The following is a 22912-nucleotide window of genomic DNA, read 5'->3' as shown; positions in this document are numbered from 1 at the left end:
GTCACAAATTCATCTGAGGAATGAAGAAGAGATCTAAGGACACCATTAAATGCTTTCTCAGCTGTATATCACAAAGGTATCTCAAACTTAAAATATCTAAAACAGAATTCATCACACACCCGCAAACCCAACCCTCTTCTAAATTTCCCCATGACTAGCAAGGGCATCATCATCCTTCCAGGAAACCAGGAACACAAACTTAGCATTACCCTTGATTTTTCATTCTCATTAATCCCACATGTCCAATCAGTTGCCAAATCTTGTAATTTCTATCTTCATAGTATCCTTAATACATATGCCTTCTCTACTTACTCTATATATGTTCTCTCTACTTATACAGCCATCACCATAGTTCAGATCCTTATTGCCTTTTTCCTAGATTATTGCACTTGCCTCCTAATTATCCTTTCCAGCCTCAGGTCTCTTCCCATCCCACTCCATCTTCCACTGTTGCTATAATGATATTCCTAAAGCACAGGCCTGGCCAGGTAGTTCCCCCTACTCAACAAATTACAGTGGCTACCTGTTATTTCTAAGATCTAACATAAAGTCTTCTGTTTGGAACCTATATCTCTTCACATCTTGGTTGCTTCTTACTTTTCTAATTTTCTTAAAAGTTCTTCCTTCCTTATAAAATTTCCAATAAAAAAAGTTTTTAGTAAGTGTTATCTAACCACCTTGTGACTCTTGACCCGCACATACCCAGTCAATTGACTCATTGTCTCTTCTCCATCCCTGACATCCTACTCCAGGCAGCAAGCCTTCATTTATTACCTAGTAGTCTACAAATATCTCCTTTCAAAGAAGGCTTGCTCTACCTCTCACACACACTATATCTCATTTTAGATTTATTTTTCAATACCTTGTTTTCAATGCCCCCTCCTATTTCTTATTCAGATCAATTTATTAAAACAAAGATGATCTTAATTAGGAAAATGTTCTCCTTGGCAAACGATTTCCAATAAAAAACTCTTTAGTATTTGATATTTTAGTATTTATCTTCACAGAGAGGTAAAAGCAATCTTCTTTAAAAAAAATAATCTTCACATGCCCAGTTCCTATGCAGCATAGTGCTATGCATACTATAGATGCTTAATAAATGCTCACTGAATGATATTAATCTGAATTGAGGTCTTTTATGATCAGCCTTTACCTTCATATACCATTTAAAAATGTAGACTGCCTCCTTGTATGACATAATTATTCACTGAAAATGTGTAAGAAAGTACAGTCACCTTCAATTGACTGTTATATAAGAGATCATTTAAATGGTGTTAAAGCCCAATATATCCATTGATAATTGTTTAAATATTTTAGAAGTTTTTTTTTCATTTTGGTCTAGATTTATGGTTTCATAACTATAAGAAATTTCCAATGAGAGACCTCTCTCTACCAATGCATATTGGCATATGTTCAATCATATTAGAACTAGCTCTGTGACTTTTACTCTGGGCGTTACCAAAGAAATTAAAAGTTAAGCAAATTGCCCAAGATCACAAAACCTCTGTGTGTGTGTGTGTGTGTGTGTGTGTGTGTGTGTGTGTGTGTGTATAAGAGAGAGAGAGAGAAGTAGATAGAGCACTGGCCCTGGAGTCAGGAGGACCTGAGTTCAAATCCAGCTTCAGTCACATGACACTTACTAGCTGTGTGACCCTGGGTAAGTCACTTAACACCAATTGCCTCACAAAGAGACAGAGAGAGAGAGAGAGAAAGAGAAAGAGAAAGAGAGAGAGAGAGAGAGAGAGAGAAAAGCAGAACTAGAATTCATGACTTTCTCTTCCTTAGGATGGTTCTCTATCCACTACACCCTTCTGTCTCATATTTTTTAAAATATAAATTCTGAAAAGAAGCAAAAACAAATTCAAAAAAATAGTAAGGGGATAACAACTTATCTAAACCTTTATCAAATGGTGATGCTACGGATGTATTATTGATCTTTATTGAGTTCTGTAAATTTAATGAGCTTGAAGTGTTTCCTTGTTTGTTTAAAAGCATTCTTAGAGCTCTGCAATTTATCTTAGGTTAAAAAATCAGCACTTGGTTATCAAGACAGAACACCTAGTCCTTGGTTTACTTATCTTTGTATAAAGCACATCTTTTAATATGGCATGCTTAACATATGGTGAATGCCAAGATTCCTGTAAATTTGTTTCATGTTTAAAAGAAATGAAGTCTCCATTTGAACAGCACTGCTGCCATAGCATGAAGCAAAAGTGCCACTTCCATCTTCAGTGTGATGATCCTTAGCTGATGAGAATCCTTGTGTCACCAGTGGGTTATTTCACCAGGAATTAGAGAGGACACCATGATTGAAGAAAGAAGGAGTTTCAAAATGAATAATAATTATTCAAGTAATTGGCTAAGCATCCAGGGGCCAGTAAGCTGGCACAAAGCTTAAGAGATAATGTACTGCTAATGTACTGTGTGTGTGTTCATTGTTTAAAAATTTTGGTTACCAAACCTTTATCCAAAGCATTGTGTACCTATTTTGCCCCATACTTGGTGCATTAATTTTGTCTATGCAGAAGCATTTCAGATTTATTTAGCCAAAATCATCTATTTTAACTTCTAAAATTGCCTTAATCCTTTGTTTCATTAAGAATATATCTCCTACTCATAGCTGTGACAGGTTTATGATCTGCTTCTCTTCTAATTTCTTTTTTATAGGATGATTTTTGATACTAAGGTTATATATACATTTAGAATCCATTGTAGAATATAGTATAAGACATTAGCTTAAGCCTAATTTCTTCTAGACTGCCTTCCTGTTTTCTCAGGAATTTTTAACAAATGGGAGCCCTTTCCTAATTACTTTATGATTTCCAGTTTATTGAACACTGGCTTATTGAGTTTCATTGTTTCTGCTTTTCCTATGGTTAATCTGAGTGATTTACCTATTTTTTAATCAAAACCAAGTGGTTTTGATGGCTGCTGCCTTATTATATGGTTTGAGGTCTAAAAATGCTATTTCCCCCTTTGCCCCTCTTTTTTTTTTAATTTCCCTTGATATTCTACAACTTTTATTTTTTTCCAAGTGAATGCTGTTATTATTTTATTGATTTATGTAAAATATCCCTCTGATAATTTGGCATAGGATTAAACTATAAATTAACATGGTGATATTGTCATTTTTATTATAATTGCGCATACCAATCACATGAATATTAAATATTCATTCAACAATGTAAGTTGTTCTTTATTTCTTTAAGGTGTTTTAATTCAATGCATACAATTCTTCTATTTACTTTAATAGGCTGATACCCAAATATTTTATTCATTTTTTAGTTATTTGAAATGTGATTTCCTTTTCTATTGTTATCTCTCGGGATTTGTTCTTATCATATAGAAATGTTGTGGATTTTTGAGGGTATATTTTGCAGTCAACAACATGGCTAAAGTTACTAATTGTCTCAAATAGAATTTTTGCTGATTCTCAAATTTTAAAAGTAAACCATTATATCTTTAGCAAATAGAAATAGTTTAATCTCCTCTTTAGTTGCTTTTGCACAATTTTTTGTTTATTTTATTGTTATTGCCAGCATTTTTAGAATTATATCAAATAATAGTGAGGAAAATTGGCATTATTGACTTATTCCTAAATTTATTAGGAAAGATTCTAATGTATCTTGATTGCATATGATGCTTATTCTTGGTTTTGGCAATATACTTCTTACAATATTTTTAAAAGATCTTTCTATGTTAATACTTTGTAAGGTTTTTTTTAAGCATAAATGAGTGTTGTCCCTTATCAAAGACATTTCATTAGGCTGCTGAGATAATCATGTGGTTTTAGATAATTGGGTTTAAGTATGATAAATTATATTGATTATTTTCCTGCTATTGACCCATCTTTGCATCCCAGGTATAAATCCAAATTGGCATGTAAGGCAGAACTTGAACTGAATTGTAAAGGAAATTAGGAATTTAAAGAGGCAGAGGAAGGGGAGATGTGTATTCCCGGCATGGGAAGCAACAGGCTTAATTATCCTCCAAAGAATAGTAATGTGTTGCATAGCCATAAGAGAATACAAGTGTCCTCCAAAGTTCTTTTCAGGACCTCAAGCTTGAAGCTTGACAATACCCTCTCAAAAACGTTTGATGCAGGAAACATTTAAACCAGAAGAGAAAGTGTAATGTAGAACAACAACAAATTAACAGCTTAACAAGATACAATCCCTGTGATTGTTCATTGTACTGTGTGAAATATTACACAATTGTTATCATGCTTATCATAACATTTACATTTTTATAAGCTGAGTTTGATATTAGCTTACAGGGTGTATTAAGGTTGAATTTGAAAGGAGGTGTTTGTTTTGTTTTGTTTTGTTTTTCATTTTAAAGAAGTTCAATGTATCCAAATTAAGTAGCGTAACAGAAATCTGACACCCACTTATTTTCCACTTGTGACCATTAACTACAGTACATTAGACCCTTCTTTGAACATGGCCTGTCATTACAAGTGTTTTTCATATATCAACAAACACAAAAGAAATTATTATGCATTAGAAGGAGCTCTGGGTTTGGAGCTGGAGAACCTACTTTTAATACTGGTTCTTCCTGTGTGATGTTGGGTTAGTCAATTAACCTCTATGGCCATCTGTTTCTTCTTCTACAAATGAGTGGTTAAGAATAAATGATGTTGAAGGATCCTTTTAACTCTATGTCTATGATCCTAAGCTGAATAAAACCTCATGTGACATGCTTATATAATTACTGTTAATCATATCTTCTTGCCTATTATTATAATGGGGATCCACAATTTATTTTACTACACCTAAAAAATTATGAGAAACTTGGGCCTCATTCCACAACAGATTTAAACTTTGTGGAGTTGGATTGATTATTTTCAAGACCTATCCATTTAAGGTGTATTAGAACATTTGAACCCAGCTAAACTCAATTGATTAATATCAGTGAGTTAGTTCTGTCTGGCAACAAGATGCCAACTAGGGACTAAGTAATGTGCCAGTGAAGATGTGTTAGTAGTGGCAAAGTAAAACTCATCTTCCACTTCATAAGAGAAGTTAAATGAATTTAAACTCAAATAGGAAAAAGAGATAGGCCTATTGGTCAACTCAAAATTGTTTCCCCTGCAATTTTTCTAAATAAGAAAAACAGGAGAAATAAAAACACTAATCTAAATAAGATGGCAAACAAATACAATGAAAAAAGGCATAAACAATATTTACTAAAAACAACAAATTTTAAATAATTTTTGAAACTGGGTTACACAAATTATAAAGACTCCATAGTATTATCTATGTAGAGTGATAGAATGCTATCCATGACTTCTCATCTTGAAAATATATACCTATTAATATTCCATTTATGATCCACCAACATGCTAGAGTCCTAGTCTTTTATAATGATCTGGGTCACACTCTCAAGTAAACTGTCCATGTGTTATTCCTTGCTCTTGTAACATGACCTGATAACCTTTGTTTCCATTCATATATTCTCTGAATAATACATTTTAAATCACTTATCCACAGATTATCATTGCTCAAACTCAGTTTATGACTCTCCATTGACCTTTGGGTCTGCATCAATTTTGTTCCTTCAGAAACTGTGACATTCTATGATTTATAGCCATACAGTGTTACTGGAGGAATATTGGTCTTAAGAAAGATGGATTTTTACTTCAGGAAAGGCTTAGGATAATTTAAAATACAGTACAATTTACAGAAAACTGTGTTACTCATTCTTCTCCTTTGTACTTCTAGGACCAGTTCAGAATCTATCTATAGTGTCTGTCTAAGGTATATGAAGTGATAGCCCAGCTAAATTTGTCATCTATTCAATAGCAGGTCATAATCTAAACAATAGGCAGTCCTTATCCACTTGGTTATTAACTGTAGATTGTCAAGATGAACTCTTTTGAACTGAAATGGAGTTTTTGTTTGTTTGTTTTTTGGGGGGAGGGAAAGGTACCTGGGAGGAGGTCATTATACTGTGTAATTTCATTAGTATAGTAAGTAGCTGGTAAGGAAGTTCCCTCTACCAAAGTAAATTGGCAAACTGCTCCGCAACAGAGAGCCTAATTTTAGAGACTATAATGTATCATAATTATTTGTGTCCATGTTTTCTCCCTATTTGTTTATAAGCCCTTTGAAGGCAAGGATTATGTTGTTTTTAATCTTTGGATCAGCAGAATATATTGAACAAGGCAGGTACTAAAATGATGGCATTTTTAACTTGAATGGTTTTAAATCATCATGATTAATTCAGTGATTTGATTCAAAAGTGTCTTAGCATGTGTCGAAGGGTACTTAACATGGGCTCAACAGATCTCCAAAGGTCGCAATGACAGATTTGAAGGAGGCCATAAACTTGGATGGGAAAAAAATTACATCTTTATTTCAATATAATTTATTTCATTTGTGAGGTTTCATATATATGTGTATATATATATATACACACATATATACATATACACACATATACACATATTATAAATACATATATATGTATATGTCTATGTCTATGGGCTTCACCAAACTGCCAGTGGAATTCATGATCCAACAAAGGTTAAGAACGCCGATGCTAGTCCTTCGTATATTGCCAGCTTTTGTTCTAAGGGCCTGCTTGCTATTTGTTTATATTTTCAAACACTAGACTTGGCTTTTCAGCTTTAATCATCTGCAGCTCAAATTTTGTTAGTTTCTCTGTATTGCTGAAATACACACAAATTTTTTTCTCTCAGTTATTAATCTAAGTGCCTAATTATGAAGTACATTTGGTTTGTGATATTAATTATATTCATTCAGAAACTCAGAAGGTAGCTTTCCCTGTTTTTTCTTAAAAATCATATTGAATGTTATTTTTGCCATTTAGATTGGGAATATTTGGGGATGGAGTAAGGCATACTTAAGTTAAAACCCTTCATCTTGAGCCCTGACTTTCGCCTATAGGAATGTTGTGATAGTGTGGCATACTGAAATTTTCACTGATTTTAGAATCAGAAAACCCAGAAACATGGATTCAAGTTTTACTTCAACATTTCCTGGCTGTGTGATCTTAGGCAGGTTATTTAACATCTCTGAAACTGTTTTCCCATCTGAAAAGTGCATCTTAATAATCCAAAAATTTATCTACTTCACAAAGGTCTTGCATGGATGAAATGGGAAATGAGTTAGTCAAGATTAAAGTACTTTATTAACTATAAATATAATCTAAAACATTATATGTAAGCCATTATTTTTCAGCACCTCACACATAGTGAATAATTGAGAAATATTTGTTGAATTGAATAATATGAAACAAAAATGCTATGAAGTAAGATATCCTCAAAGTATTTGTATTAGTTGTAAATTTCAATATAATTCAATCCATCAGGAATTTATTAATAACCTAATATGTGCCAGCCACAGCGGTATATTTTGGGGATACACCAAGTGCAAAGACAAAATGAAAATATTACCAGCCTTCAAAGAGGTTGTCTTCTACTCAGAGAAAAAAAAAATATACTCAGACAAATAAGTGGTCAAACTTGTGATTTCATGAGTGTAGAAAGACCTTGATGAGGAAACTGCCACTTCCAATGCAGATGGGCAACTATCCTGCCATTTATAATCATAGAGAGTTACCTGGAGTGGTGAGAGCTTATATGTTTATGTGACTAGTATTTATTAGAAGTGGGACTTACACCCAGGGCTTCTTGACTCTGAAGCCAATGCTAGTTCCTCTATGCCATGTTGTCTCCCAATATAAAAATTAAAAGAAAAAATAAAGACAAATTATACACAAAATCTGCTTTGGGTTTTTTGGTCTTTCTTCTGGACTTGAACCCATGCTATTCTGATTCCAAAGCCAGTTATCCTTCCTCTACACCATGTTGTCTCTTACCACACAAAAAAGTAAATTTAAAATGTGTAGACAATATGTACAAAGTACTTTAAGGTGGAACATAAGTAATTATTTCTGATGATATGATGTTTTATAAGAACTGTTTCTACATACTTATAAGAAATTTTCCTCACTCAAAATCATTATTTTTATTTGAATAAGAGTTTGAGAAAATGTGACCTACCAGAATGTAGGAATAAAGAAATTAGAGAAATAGAGAGCCTAGCTGGAGTCACTGAACTATCCCTCCTTGCCCTTCTAACTTATGATGTGGCTTAGGGAAAAATTAACCCAAAGAACCTCAAGCCTACCCCATATTAGCAAGTGCTATAGCTACCTGTACCATCCTCAGATCCTGTACCATCACAAGAATGTTGTGCTCATCGTGACTCTCCCTGACCCAGGCAGATGTAAATCAGTCTGTGGTATCAAAGTTTGTGTAGAACTAGTCCAATATAAGTGGTTAAATGCTACATCTGCATGAACTGTAGGCCAACTAGAAGTACAGAAAATAGAACAACAGGCCCCTTAAGAGTGAGTGTGAGCAGAATTAGAGAAGTCAAAGACTACAAAAAAGGTTCCAACCTTTGCATCATGAATACTTTCTTTAAGAAAAGAATTGGTAAATGTTGGATATCTCCAGTACCAAATAGCATGTTTTGCATGAAGAAAGGTTATTGCTAACTTCCTTCACCTGCCTCTGAACTTGAAACAGTCAATTAGAGAGGTCTTGACATTCCTAATTCCCAGGAATTATTCCATTTAAGGACTATTTATTCAGCCTCACCATTGAGACAAACTAACCTAGAGGCCCCATGGCTGCCACCATCACTACCAGATTTTGAGAGTTTACACCAGATGACAGAATTACCCTACAGTATTATGCTATACTGTACTGTATTATGCACACACCTTTGAACAAGTGGTATCATTAAAGGCTTTTGGAAACAAGCAATAAAAAATTATCCTTGCTAGTTTAAGGATGGCTCTAAGGAGTAACAGGGCAAACTGGACAGTGATTAACTGAATCCAAATTAGGAACTACCTTTGGTTGAGATTTAAAATTACTTTCAGAATCACAATACAATTTAAACTTGACCAGTAGAGTTCATTGAACTTCTATCTCTTAAGAAATATTAAAGAATGAGATATTAAAGCTATTTATTTTCTGGAAAGGAATAAGGAAGGAACTATAGAGTGAGGTGAGTCCCTTCTGGCCCCATTATTTTGTATTTTGTTATCATGGTACTGTAGCACATTCAGCTAACACCCACCTTACTCTCCACTTTTGAAGTCCAGTATATAAAACCATGTGAAAAAAATTTTATTAAAAAATAAACATTGTTTTCAAGCAAAAGTCTTAGTTTATGTATATATTTTTTCTCTTCCCCATTCCTCATTTGGAATGGATTTTCATAAATAAGAAAAAATATGTATTAATACAATTAAAATAGATTTCCTGATCTTTTGTTGATCAGAATTAATTAATTGAAACATAGAGAATGATGCAAAGAAGTCAATACTCTCTCATGTGAGAAAGATGAAGTCTCAGGGGAGAGAGATTGTTCATCATAATAAAATAGAGGGATAGCTAGGTAGCACAGTGTATAGAGCACCAGCCCTGGAGTCAAAAGGACCTGAGTTCAACTCCAGCCTCAACCACTTACTAGCTGTGTGACTCTGGACAAGTCACTTAACCCCAATTGCCTCTAAAAAGTAAAAAGGTAATAAAATAGAAAGAGAATCTAAGTATAGAGATATACATTTAATAGATAACATGATGATTTATTTAAAAACAGGAATGTGTTATAGTACTTAGTCCCTGAGTTTGTTATTTTATTTTATATACTTCCTAATATTAAGTTTTCCAACAGAAGTAGGGTAGCATAATGGGTAGAAGGCCAGCCTTGGAGTGAGAGAGATTTAGGTTCATTCATTCACTCACTCAGTAAGCATTCAGTTAGCACCTACAATGTACCTGACATTATGCTAGGCATTGGGAGTACAATGATAAAAATTAACTAGTCCCTAACCTCAATGATTTTACATTCCATCAGGGCAGACAACATATAAACAAAAAAGTAAATTCAAAATATATGCAAAGTAGATACAAAATAATTGGAACGAAGGAGGTTTAAGTTCTGACTCTGTCACACAAATCATGTACCATAGGCAAGTCATTAAATTTATCTATCCTCCTTGCATGTAAGACGATAAGTTAAAGAAGAGTTGCCAATGGTGATCCAAATTTTCATGCTGGGAGTCCTTAAACCAATATATCACAGGGATTTTGGGGTCACATGAGCCACACGATCGCAGATTAGACATTTTCTCTGATCCCCAAGATCTCTCAAACCTCTCCAAAACAGAAAATATGTACCAAAGATAAATCAACTTCAGCTATATCCAAGGTCTGGAATATTCAGAACCAAAAACAGGGGGGAGGGGAAAAAAAAGAAAAAACAAGAACAGGTTCTCACTGACACCGACCTCACTCAGCACCCCTCCCTTACTTCCACAACTACCAAAGAACCTATGAAGGAAGATGCTGTCTGCATCCAGAGAAAGGACTGATAAACAGAAAGGTGTATAGAATGATTTTTCTTATGTGTGTATGCATATTTGTATCTGATGGTAGCCATCTCTAAGGTAGGAGGGGAGAAAAAAAGGAAAAAAGTTACATGATAATTTTATTATGAATTTTTAAAGAATAGCAAGTTGTACATAATAGATTTGCAGTTTCATGTGTAATCATTTTTTCTATTCTACCATGTTATAGAAATGTTTGTTTTATTTCTTAAGTTCACAACAAAAGTAAAATTTTTACAAATAAAGAGGAGCAAGAAGCAAGGATTAGATCATGAAAAAAAAATAGTGAAGCTGCTTTAGCAGACTCAAGGACATAATATAGACTTACATCAAAACTCACTCCTATTCCCTAGTTCCCTCTCCCTCTTTCCAGTGCTGTGGAGACCCCATATCCAGTCTGCAGAAGTTTGCTTAGGATTCAACAGTCAGCTTAGCCACAGCCCTTAAGGAGCAAAAGTGTGCCAGAGCTGTAACCAAGAAACACCAGTACTGTAAAGCTCTAAAGTGGTGGTGACAGGGAAAAGAGGAGCTGAACTTCTGGCACTGAGCCAGAAAACAGGAACATAAGGAGTGGAACAAGTTGTCAGGACAGGACAGAATGCATATGAGAGGTTGTGCAGCACTCCACCATGCCTGAAAGAGAAGTGCACAGCACACAGCTGGAGCCACTTTTGGAGCACAGATCTAGGCAAGTAAACCATGAATTGCTCAGTGTGGGAGGGGGCTGAGACACTTTGAGATTCAGCTCCCAAGGAAATCACAGTAAGAGTGGAGGGTGTCAAGAAGTGAGTGATAAAGAAAATAAGGGGCACAGGGTAACTGAAATTACCAATTTCAGGAAGAAGAAAACTCAAAGACTAGGCCAAGGTAATTAAAAATAAAACTTTTTTCTCAGAACTTATAATATAAATCCCTATTTATAGGAAATCATCCCAATGTTTAATAATCTGTAGCAAAATTGCATAACTATGAGAATACTGATGTTAGAAAGATGAGTTTATGGTTTGAAATACCTTCAGATCATTGAAAATGCTGAACAATTTCATTGTCTCTGTGTAGTGTCTGTACTAGATATATTTAATGATGTACTAATTAAATGGATTTATTATTCAATTGTATGTGTGGGAAATGTGTTTTTCATCCATTTTAGGTTTTTTTTTTACTATATGGATGATTAATTGAATCTTTTTGATGATCAGAAATGTCATTGAGAAGATATAGTTTTATAAGGCTCATTACTATCAATACAATGTAAATCAGAAAAAAAATAATTATCTGGAAAAAACTGACAACAGATAACATATATTCCTATTTGGAAATTGCACAAGGTTTTCTCCATGATAAAGGCAAATATCTTTGGTTAACATATAACTCTTTACATGATTATCTACTTGGTATTAATATATTAATAGTAGTGGAACAACATTATCTCTATGATCCAATCTGTCATAGAATATTTATGATCTTTACAAATTCATAAAAGACCCCTTGTTTGAGGAGAAAAAAGTAGATTTTTTTCTACTGATGATGGTGATGGTGATGGTGATGGCATCTTTGCAATGTCAGTATATAATGAGGAACCCTTGCAGCATGTTTGGTGAATATTCTATGGAAACTTTATTGGTATAAATAGATGAGTTGCACAAGATGGGTGGGTTTGGGATGACATCATTTAAAAAATCTACATTGATGAAATCACAGATCCATTTTAGTTTTTTAATATAATAAAAATAAGATGGTGTGGTTTACTTGACCTGCCACAGGCTGGTATGGTTCTTGAAGTTTGGTATCGGTACAAAATGAAACAACCAGTAAAAAGAAGTTTACTTAGCCATAGCATAGAAAGGATATTCAGCAAGGATATAGCATTGATTCAGTAAACTACAATTGCCATGTTTCAGTATTACTCATGCTGACTATCACTTAAAAGCATGTGACTGAGAAAAAAACTACTGAATCTTTTTGGACTGGCTTCTATACTTGTTATTGTTGCTACTGTTCAGTCGTTCAGTCATGGAGACTCTTTGTGGCCCCAGGAACAATACCATGATAGACCCTTGTATCCTCAACTATCTCTCAAAGTCCGTACAAGCTCATGTTCATTACTTCCATGACACTATCTATCCAGTTCATCCTCTGCCATCCCCTTTTCCTTTTGCCTTCAATCTTTCCCAACATGAGTGTCTTTTCTAGTGATTGCCATCTTCTCATTATGTGGCCAACGTTTTTAAGTGTCAGCTTCAGTATTTGACCATCCAGTGAAGAGACTGAATTAACTATATTAAGTAGTGATTGATTTGATCTCCTTGCTATCCAAAGGATTCTCAAAGTCTTCTCCAGCAACTTAATTTGAAAGAGTTAATTCTGTGGTGTTCAGCTCTCCTTATACTCCAACTCGCCCAGAAATACATTATTACTGGATAAAAAAAAGGTGATGTCTTTGCTTTTTAGTATGCTGTCTATATTTGCCATACCTTTTCTTCTAACAAGCAAGCATCTTTTAATTTCATGGCTGCAGTTACCATCTGCAGTGATCTTTGAGCCCTAGAATATAAAATCTGACACTGCTTCCATGTCTTCTCCCTCTGTTTACCAGGAAGTATTGGACCAGTTGCCAAAATCTTAGGGTTTTTTTTTTGTTAAGCTTCAAGCCAGCTCTCCCTTTTCACCTTCATCAAGAGCTCAATTCTTATTCCCTTTCTGCCCTTAGAATAGTATCATCTGCATATCTGAAAGTGTTGATATTTCTCCTAGCAACCTCAATTCTTGCTTTTGATTCATCCAGCCTGGTATTGCCCATGATGTACTCTGCATATAAGTTAAATAAATAAAATGACAATATACAGCCTTGTTGTACTCCTTTTCCACTCTTAAACCAATAAGTTGTTCCACGTTCAGTTCTAAATTGTTGCTTATTGGCTCACATACAGGTTCCTCAAGAAATAAGATAATCTGTACTCCCATCTCTTTGAAGACTTGCCACATTTCATTGTGATCCACACAGTCAAAGGCTTTATTATGGTCAATAAAGCAGAAGTAGAAGGAGTTTGTTTGTTTGTTTGTTTTTTGGGGGGGTTGTTTTTTCCTACTCTGGAGCTCCCTAGATTTGGCCATTTGATCTCTAGCTCCTCTGTTTCTTAATAAAGCAGCCTGCTCTTCTGGTAATTTTCAGTTCACATATTGCTGAAGCCTAACTTGCAGAATCTTAAGCATAACCTTGCTGGTATGTGAAATGGGTGCAATTATTTTGGTAATTTAAAAATTCTTTGGCATTGTCTAGGATTGGGACATAACACTAATATTTTCCAATCCAGAATGTATTGTTGAGTTTTCCCAATTTGCTGCCATATTGATTGCAGCACTTTAAAAGGACCATCTTTTAGGATTTTAAATAGCTCAGCTGGAATTCTGTCACCTCCACTAACCTTATTGTTAGCAATGCTTCCTAAGGCCCACTTGACCACATTCTCCAGGATGTCTGACTCTAGATCAGTAACCATACCATTGTGCTTATTAGTGATGTTAAGATCTTTACTGTAAAGTTCTTTTCTATAGTCTTACCACGTCTTCTTAACCTCTTCTAATTCTTTTTTTTTTTTTGTGACAATTGGGATTAAGTGACTTGTCCAGAGTCACACAGTAAGTGTTATGTGTCTGAGGTCAGATTTGAACTCAGGTCCCTTATGACTCCAGGGCCAGTGCTCTATCCACTGCACCACTTATCTGACCCACTTCTATTTCTTTTAAGTCTCTATAAATTCAATCTTTTATCATGAACATTTTTACAAGAAACATTCCCTTAATATCTTTGATTTTCTTGAAGAGATCTCTTGCCTTTCCCTTTCTATTTTTTCCTTCTATTTCTTTGCATTGCTCCTTTAAGAAAACTTCCTTATCTCTCCTTGCTATTCCTTGGAATTCTGCATTAAGTTGGGTATATCTTTCCCTTTCTCCTTTACTTTTTGCCTTCCTTGTTTCCTCAGCTATTTGTAAAGCCTCAGCACACAGCCAATTTTTTCCTGTTCTTCTTTTCCTTTCCTTTTTCTTTCTCTCCTTTACTTTTTATTGCTACCTCCTATACAATACTGTGAACCTCTATCCACAGTTCTTTAGGTACTCTATCTACCAGATCTAGTCCCTTAAATTTATTCATCACTTTCACTTTATATTCATAAGGGATATTATTTAGCTCATACTTGTGGTTTTCCCTACCTTCTTCAATTTAAGTCTGAATTTTGCATTAAGAAGTTCATGATCTGAGCCATGGTCAGCTCCACATCTTGTTTTAATTGACTGTATGGAGCTTCTCTACCTTTGGCTACAAAGTATATAAGCAATCTGATTTCAATACTGGCCATTTGGTGAAGTCCACGGATAACCTTTTGAATTGTTGAAAAAGAGTGTTTGCTATGACCAGCGAGTTATCTTGACAGAACTCTATTAGTGTCACCCCTGTTTTAATTTGTACTCCAAGGCCAAACTTGCCTGTTATTCCAATTATCTTTTGATTTCCTAGTTTAGCATTATAATTCCCTATGATGAATGTGACATCTTTTTTGGGGGGGGTTGTTTTTCTAGAAGATGTTGTAGGTCTTCATAGAACTGTTCAACTTTGGTCTCTTTGGAATCAATGATTGGAGCATAGACTTGTACCACTATGATGTTGAGTGGTTTGCCTTGGATTTGAACAGATATTCCATCATTTTGAGATTATACCTCAATACTGCTTTTCTCATGCTTTTATTGATTCTATTTCTCTATTTCTCCCAAGAGATTCATGCCCACGGTAGCATACGTAATGACTGTCTGAATTAAATTCACCCATTGCCATCCATTTAAGTTCACTGACACCCAAAATGTTGAAGTTTAACCTTTCCATCTCTTCTTTCACCATCTCTTATTTACCTTGGTTCATAGATGTTACATTCCAGGTTCCTATGTAATATTGATCTTTATAGCATCAGACTTTTCTTTCATTATCACATGCATCCTCAGCTGAGCTTCCTTTCATCTTACACCCAACTACTTCATTAGTACTAGAGCTATTTGTAGTTGTCCTCTACTCTACCCTAGTAGCATGTTGGACACCTTCCAACCTGAAAGGCTCATCTGATGTTGGTTGATGGGTGAGTCTTCCATTGAGAAAAGAGAATGGGGTCTAGGGCTCTAGGGCACCTGGAATTTTCAAAGCTACTGAAAGGGAAGGAAACCATCCCAGGATAAGGCTTCATCCACTGGGACAGCAATATGCAGGGAAGAAAGCTATAAAGTCCTTCCAAATCCCTCGCCCTGGAGCAAAGTCCTAGTGGCCCCACCCCATTACAGATTTGGTAAACACTTTTTGTTTATTTGTTTTTTGTTTTTGTTTTGTTTTGTTTTTCCCTGTTCCCAGAGATCATTTAAGGGAGTTTAAGATCTTACCCCTTGATATAATGGACCAACTTCTGGGAAGTATGTAGTTAAATGAATTATTATATATCAGCTCATATTGTCAGTTCTTTGGCCCTTTCAATCAATCAGTCCTCTCTAGGTTTCATTACCCCCACTTTGCTTTCCTTATTTCTTTATTTTCTCACTCAACATTCAATACTCCCCACCCCCCACATGCACACACACACACACACACACACACACACACACACACACACACACACACAATTTTCAAGAGGAAATTCTGGGAGCTTATGTATAGAAGGGGGAAATGCTAAACTTCACTCAAGGAAATGCAACACTTCTTCCTAAGAGCTAAGAGTACTTGACACCTTCCCCCCTTTTCCTCTAGGAAGACAGATATATTTACACCTTTCAGGAATCCTGAGGTGATAGGGAGGAGGCAGTGCCTTATAACTAGCTTCCTACATCTTTCTCCTAGAGAAAGGAGAGAAAGAATTTGGTGCAGTTACATATCTGTGTCAAATGACTCTTTCTGTGATATTTCCCCCCCTACTCAAACTGCAGAAGTCTTACAAAATCATACATAGAATCTTGAAGGGGGAGATGGAAGATGCTGTCACTTTTCCATGACTCCTAGGAAAGAAGGTTGTCCTTGTGCCACTTGGAGCTATGTGGGAAGAAAAAAACTGAATATTCTGCAATTTAGTTTTAGGTAATAGCCACAAAACTTTTTTTCAGAAGCTTCATTAATATGGTTCTGGCTTAAAACGCCTTTCTATCTTTTTTATGTCTCACTTAAAACACACACATTACCACAGTGTGACTCAGCCTGAGTCTGTCAATTTCAGTTTGGAAGAGGTTTTGGCATGCTTGGTTACATAATCTATCCGAATTTGTGAGAAATAAAAAATAAAGGAGAACAAGCCGCAATTGAACTTAATGTGGTTTAGTTCACTCATCAAGAACTCACACACATACACACACACACACACACACACACACACACACACACACACACACATGCCCAGAATCTTCTCAGTGTCACTGGGGCAAAAGCTCTTAAGTTAATTTGTTTGTTAAATATCATTTTCTCTATGAAAAATATCTGTTCTGCTAAACAGATTCTCTGTTCAGATGTTAGCAAGCATTTTGAGGCATAATTATTTATCCCATCCATGAAATAGTCCATCTTTGGGGAAAGGATAGTAGAGGCAGCTCAGTGAAGGCTGCAGAAGAAAGACAAGTAAAATTACCATAGCATCAGGCAAATCCTTTGTCATTCTCAGCTTCCAAATATTCAATATAGTATTTCTGCTACTGAGCAGAAAATGTAGAGGACAAGACCATAATTCTGCAAAACAAATGTCATAATTTCGTGCTAAGAGCCAAAACTAAAGAGATGAGAATTTTATATCCTGACTCACTTCAAGCTTAGAATTTTGCAATTTCCAAGGATTAAAATACTAAAGGATTCACAGGTAGGCAATTTTGCTCTGACATTTGTACTGCCATTTAGTGTTCAGTTTCTTGCTCCTCCCCCTAAAGAAACAAGAACTCTCTATCTGAAAATTAAAGAAGGCTGATCCCCTTTTTATAAGTGCTTGCCACAAAGGAAAATGTGCTATTTTGGAACAGCTAATTTCCTTTCTTCCAGTTTCGGAGTATGCATTTGCTCACAATGGAATTCAAGACAATCTTGAAATGTTACATTCAAATCTCATTACCTGGTATTTACAACAGTTCCCCTTCCAGCCAAGAGATAATTTTCATATGCTTAATTTTGCCACAGTAAGAGTGTACTTTCTAAAGACCTGTCTGTCTGTACTCCATGGGATTGGTTGCAACTGGAAGATTAGGTTTTTCTGAATCACTGTGGTTCTTCCCGACAGCCTCCTGAGTAGCAGTACCAACATTGCTAACCTAGAAACAATCCCCTGCTGATCAATACATTAAGCCTGAGAATATATGTATATAGTAGCCCGTAACTTCAAAGATTGAACTGAAGTTGTATTATTGAAACACTTATCTAGCTTTTGACATATTAAGTAGAAGAAGAAAAAAATAGGAAGGTAGGAAGAAAGGAAGGAAAGAAGGGAGGGCGGGAGGGAGAGAGGAAAAGAAAGGTCTTATGAAGGAATCTTTGGGCTTTCAAAAGCTTTCAGCAGCTTACAATTAGCATGGATGCTTCCCACAGTCTCTTGATTATTTCTACCCCATCCCTAGATAAATAGATAGATAGATAGCATAGTTGGCTTGGAGTCAGGAAGAACTGATTTCAAATCCTCCTACAGTTATTTACTAGTTGAGCAAGTCATTTAACCTCTTTTGGCCTCAGTTTCCTCCTTTGTAAAATATGGATAATAATAACACCTACCTCAGAGGGTTATTAAGATGACCAAATAAGAATAATATTATAAGGCATTTTGCAAATCTACAAAGTATTATATAAACACATACACACACATATATGCGTAATACATATATATAAATTACATACTGCATATACAAAATGTCCTAAAGTTCTTCCTGCAGTTTTAATCTTAAAGTTTAAAGCATAAACCTGCACTGACTTGGACCATCCTGTGTAGGAATGTGTATGTGTGTGTGTGTACTAGATGGGGGTTCAAGCAAAAAATCAGATAAGTATGTGTATATGTGAGTTTATATACACCTCTGGTCTCTGGAGAAATATATGATAGGATTCCTGCCGTCTACAACCTTAACATAACAACCAAGACTTTCCTATCATTGTCTCCAACTTCTGGCCAGTGTATAAGTGTTCTGGGCAGCAGGCATCCTATCTCTGTAAATTGCCACATATTTCACCATCCACAGAATCAGAGATAGATCATAGATTTAGAGATGAAAGAGACCTTAGAAGTCATCTAAAACAGCCCATTCTTTTGAGATGAGAAAAGTGAAGATCATGGAAGCTAAGTGACTTATCCAAGGTCCCTAGGTGATAAAGTCAGGATTTAAATTAAGCTCCTGTGACAGTACATTATGCTGCCCTGACTCTACTCTCAAATGGGAACAAGCTGCTGGTAAGGAATTGAGTGAAATTATTCTTCAATAACCTTTGCCTTCAAAGTATTCCTTCCTCCCATAGGTACTTGACATTTCTAAAATGTTCTCCTTCTCTTATAATACATACACGACAGAAGAGAGTCAAAAACATGTTCCTAAAAATGTGGAAATGGCTGATTACCACTTCATGGGTTACCTCTCTCAAGAGTATTTTCATTTTGATAGGGACCATAGTCCTCTTGAGAAAAGATCATGTAGTTCTTTGCTGAGGAGCTTTACCTTTTACTTCCTTTTAGTCAAAAAAGATGAAAATAATAACAGCTAACATCATGTGACTTAAATACATTTTCTACAGAATGTAAGCTCCTTGAGATTAGGAATTTCATGTTATTCTTTGTACCCCAGTGCTTAACACAGAATATAAACTTAATAAATACTTACTGACTGATTGTCTTATTTGCTCCACAATAACAACACTGAGAGAGGGTTTCCAGATATCACCATCCCCATTTTGCAGGTAAGGAAACTGAGGCTCAGAGAAGTTACTTGCCCTTGGTCACATAGCCAGTGAGTCTCTGAAGCAAGATTTGAACCCTAAACTCCTGACTCCAAGTCTGGCACTTTTTTTCACTATATTACTCTGCCTCTCAAGAAAATGGGCACTCATTGTTGATACCCTGAGCCCTGTTTCCTCCTGTCTCCTCCCCCTCTTTATTCTCTAAGCATTAATTCAACTGCCCCTGAATGAGGTAGTTGATCATTTCCACACTCCTCTCCATTGTGAATGACTGACAACTGTGGGGTGTGATGTGTATCAGAACAGGAGCCCCAACTGATTGGCCCAGATTAAAAATTAGTGGATCTGAAAGCCCTAAACTAATCTTCAAGCATCAATTGACGGAGGAAGGGGACAGTTATTTGCTACTATAGATATCTTCCTTTATCTCATCTTTGTCACTTACCAATGAGAAAAGTGATTATTTTTCTTTTATTAAAACCAATTATTAGTATCATGATCCAGGGTTTTTATTTTCTCTTTTTAGTTCCTCATTCAGAGACTAGCCCTTGCAGGTTAGCAAGTGTCTGAAGGACAAGGCCAATGATGAGATTGGCCTAACCCTCTGAAACATACTCCTCAATCTTGGGCAGGCACCCATCCACTGGGAAAGGTTATTTCTGATTAAAGTGTAAAGAGAATCTAATCTAGGTGAATTGTAGTCCTAAAAAAAAAAAAAATACTAGGCTCTTGCCCTCTTGCCCTTTAATCCTAACTACTCCCCTATCCCCCCACCTCCACATTGTTCAATTTAAGTGGTCTGGGTGGAGATGGATTCTTTTTGTCCAGATTGCTCAAAACAACTCTCTCATGACTAAGCCACATTCTCAGCCCACTTCCTCATTTGAAAGTCCACATCCTCATTGATTGTCACCATCCAGGTTGACCTTTGCCTATGGGGCACCTACTTTTCCAAAGGTACTTAAGCATTTGATGATCTCCGTGATTTGTCTTTGGCCACCAGGAGAGACTGATGGTACCCAGAAACTCTGTCTCTGGGACTTTTCATTCATCTAATTACCTATGTGACCTTGGTCAAATCACTTGATTCTATGAAGCTCCATTCCTCATCTGTAAAATGAGAGGTTTGGATTAGAACTCTAATATACCTTCCAATTTCTAAACTATGATTGCATAAGCCTATCCTTCAAATCATTCCACAGAAGCAATAACCTATTCTCCATAAGCATAAAAAGAGACCTGAGGTTAACAATGATAACTCTCATCCTCTTAGTAAATAAAGAAGATTACTCATGCATCTTCAGTAAAGGTCATTGGAGAATATATTTTTAATAATATTCAAACATCGTAATTTTTGAGCCTGGATAAAATTAATCTCCTTAATGTTTCAATTAAGTCCACTTTGCTTGCTTTTTTTTTCATGACTAATTCTGCTTCTGCCCTAGAACTCCCCACACTCACCTAAGATTCAAAGTAAGAGGACAATATATTCTTGGCTTGAACCATTATCTAATGCAAACTCTATTTGCAAATCAGGCAAATAACTAGAAATCAAATAAAAAAGTATATAATTGAACCATACTAACAAAATGTAACTTTTTAAAAATTTTTCTTTACCCATCATAAATTAAAGGAAATAATTCCCCCATAGGCTCTTTTGCTGGGGGAGAGAAAGGGAAAAGAATATAAATTCCCAGATCAGGGAGGGAGGACACTCATATTCCAAAGATAGTGGAAAGAAAGCTTCCTTATATTGTTACTGGAACACTTCTCCAGGCAGTAATTTGCCTCAACCTACTCCTCTTTGGAAACTGTAAAGAGGGATGCCTTGAGTTACTGCTGGAGAGATTCTCCAGGGTGAGTGATTTTCTTTAATCTCTTCCCTGACTCAGGAACAAAAAGTATAACCCCTCTTCCCACCTTTATCCCCAAGGTCCAAGCCTTCCATTTCTTTGGTTTTTATTTTTGGTTTGGTTTGGTTTTCCCTGAGTTTGGGAATAAACTTACATACACTCACACACTATTCTTTATAGGTTCACCTTACATATGCCCTGTCTTCCACAGTGCCCTGCTGTCCACATATTCTTATATCCATTCGATAAGCTTCAAGAGGACAACAAAACAGAAAGTAGTATAGGTAGTGAATCTTCTTCTAGCATTCCAGCCATCATAATAAAGCCCTGGTCCACTTTACATTCTCCCTCAAGGTAAAATTTGCAGCTCTTGAAATAACTGAATGATGGTTTTAATTTGTAATCTGTCAATTTGCAATCTGCCCATTTGTTTGCACACAATTGGTTTTCATGCACATTGTACCAATATAATACCTAATTCAGAAATCAAAATGGTAAACAATATAGCAAACACATAAATCTTAGGTACATAGAGTACCTACATAGCATCCCAAGATGCATATGGTAAAGCAGGAAAAGAGGTTACATTTAAATACGTTACCTAACATGTACAAAGTACACACTATATGCATTCCATTAAAAGTCACTATCTGGTGATGTTTAACTTCTTCACCTAAGAACAACCTATGTCAGCTTGGTCACTCGCTGAATAACTCCAACATCTCTCTGGTAACCTTTTGTCTGTATGATTGTTACCCTTAAGTCTACTGGCCCGAGTGCCTATTTTATGCCCCAGGACCCTCAAGCTCTTGCTGTCCCTTAGTTCACCAGCTCTTCTAGGATTGTAAGGTAATAGATTTAGAGTTGAAAAAAGGCCATGAATGTCAGCTAGACCTGGGCATTGTATAGAAGAGGAAATTGTATTCCACAACATTGAAATGATTTGCTCAGAGTCACACAGGTTGTAAGTGGCAGAACCAGGCTTTGAACCCAAATCCTCTGATTTTGAATTTGGTCATCTTTTCATGGCATTATGCTTCCTCTTGACTCTCCAACTCTTCCTTTGGGAATCTGGAAATGCTTCACAGTTTCTAGTGGCTCACATAATGCATTTCCTATAACAGTTGCTTTCTCTGCTTACTTTACTCAGGTAGCTGTGCTAAGAGTGAACAGCATGATGTCAAATGCCTTCCAGGTCATCATTATCACTGTCAATGCACACTCCTCCCGAAACTCACAGTCCTTGATGTGGGTATAGGCTCCCACTGACAGCTAGCTCCCTAATCATTAGTTGGCCATGGTGGCTATTCAAATGTGCCATGATAGTGCAACAAATTATATCATTAGACTTTAAGAGAATATATCATCATGATATTACCACTGTTCAACATTTGTGCCCTAAAACAAGTTGCCTGAACTCCTAATAGGACTTTGCCCAAATAAATCTTAAAAAAAAAATCTAAAAAATTGCTGCTAAATTATAGCCTAAACCATGAGAACAGAGAAAAAATGACTTTGAGTGCTAACAGTGTTAGCGCAGATACCATTAGCTTGATTGTGTATCATCCTATACAAGCCCCCACAAAAAGGTAGAGGACATGGAGGAGGAGGGGATATGTACTGACTTTTGTTTGATAATACTAGTAGCTTCCATCTGAAACATCCAACAAAAGCAGCAGTAGCAAGT

The sequence above is a fragment of the Vombatus ursinus genome, unplaced genomic scaffold (genome assembly GCF_900497805.2).
Source record: "Vombatus ursinus unplaced genomic scaffold, bare-nosed wombat genome assembly UNPS02009062.1, whole genome shotgun sequence".
Lineage (NCBI taxonomy): Eukaryota > Metazoa > Chordata > Mammalia > Diprotodontia > Vombatidae > Vombatus > Vombatus ursinus.
The sequence above is the reverse complement of the archived record's forward strand: the minus strand, read 5'-3'. Positions refer to the sequence as shown.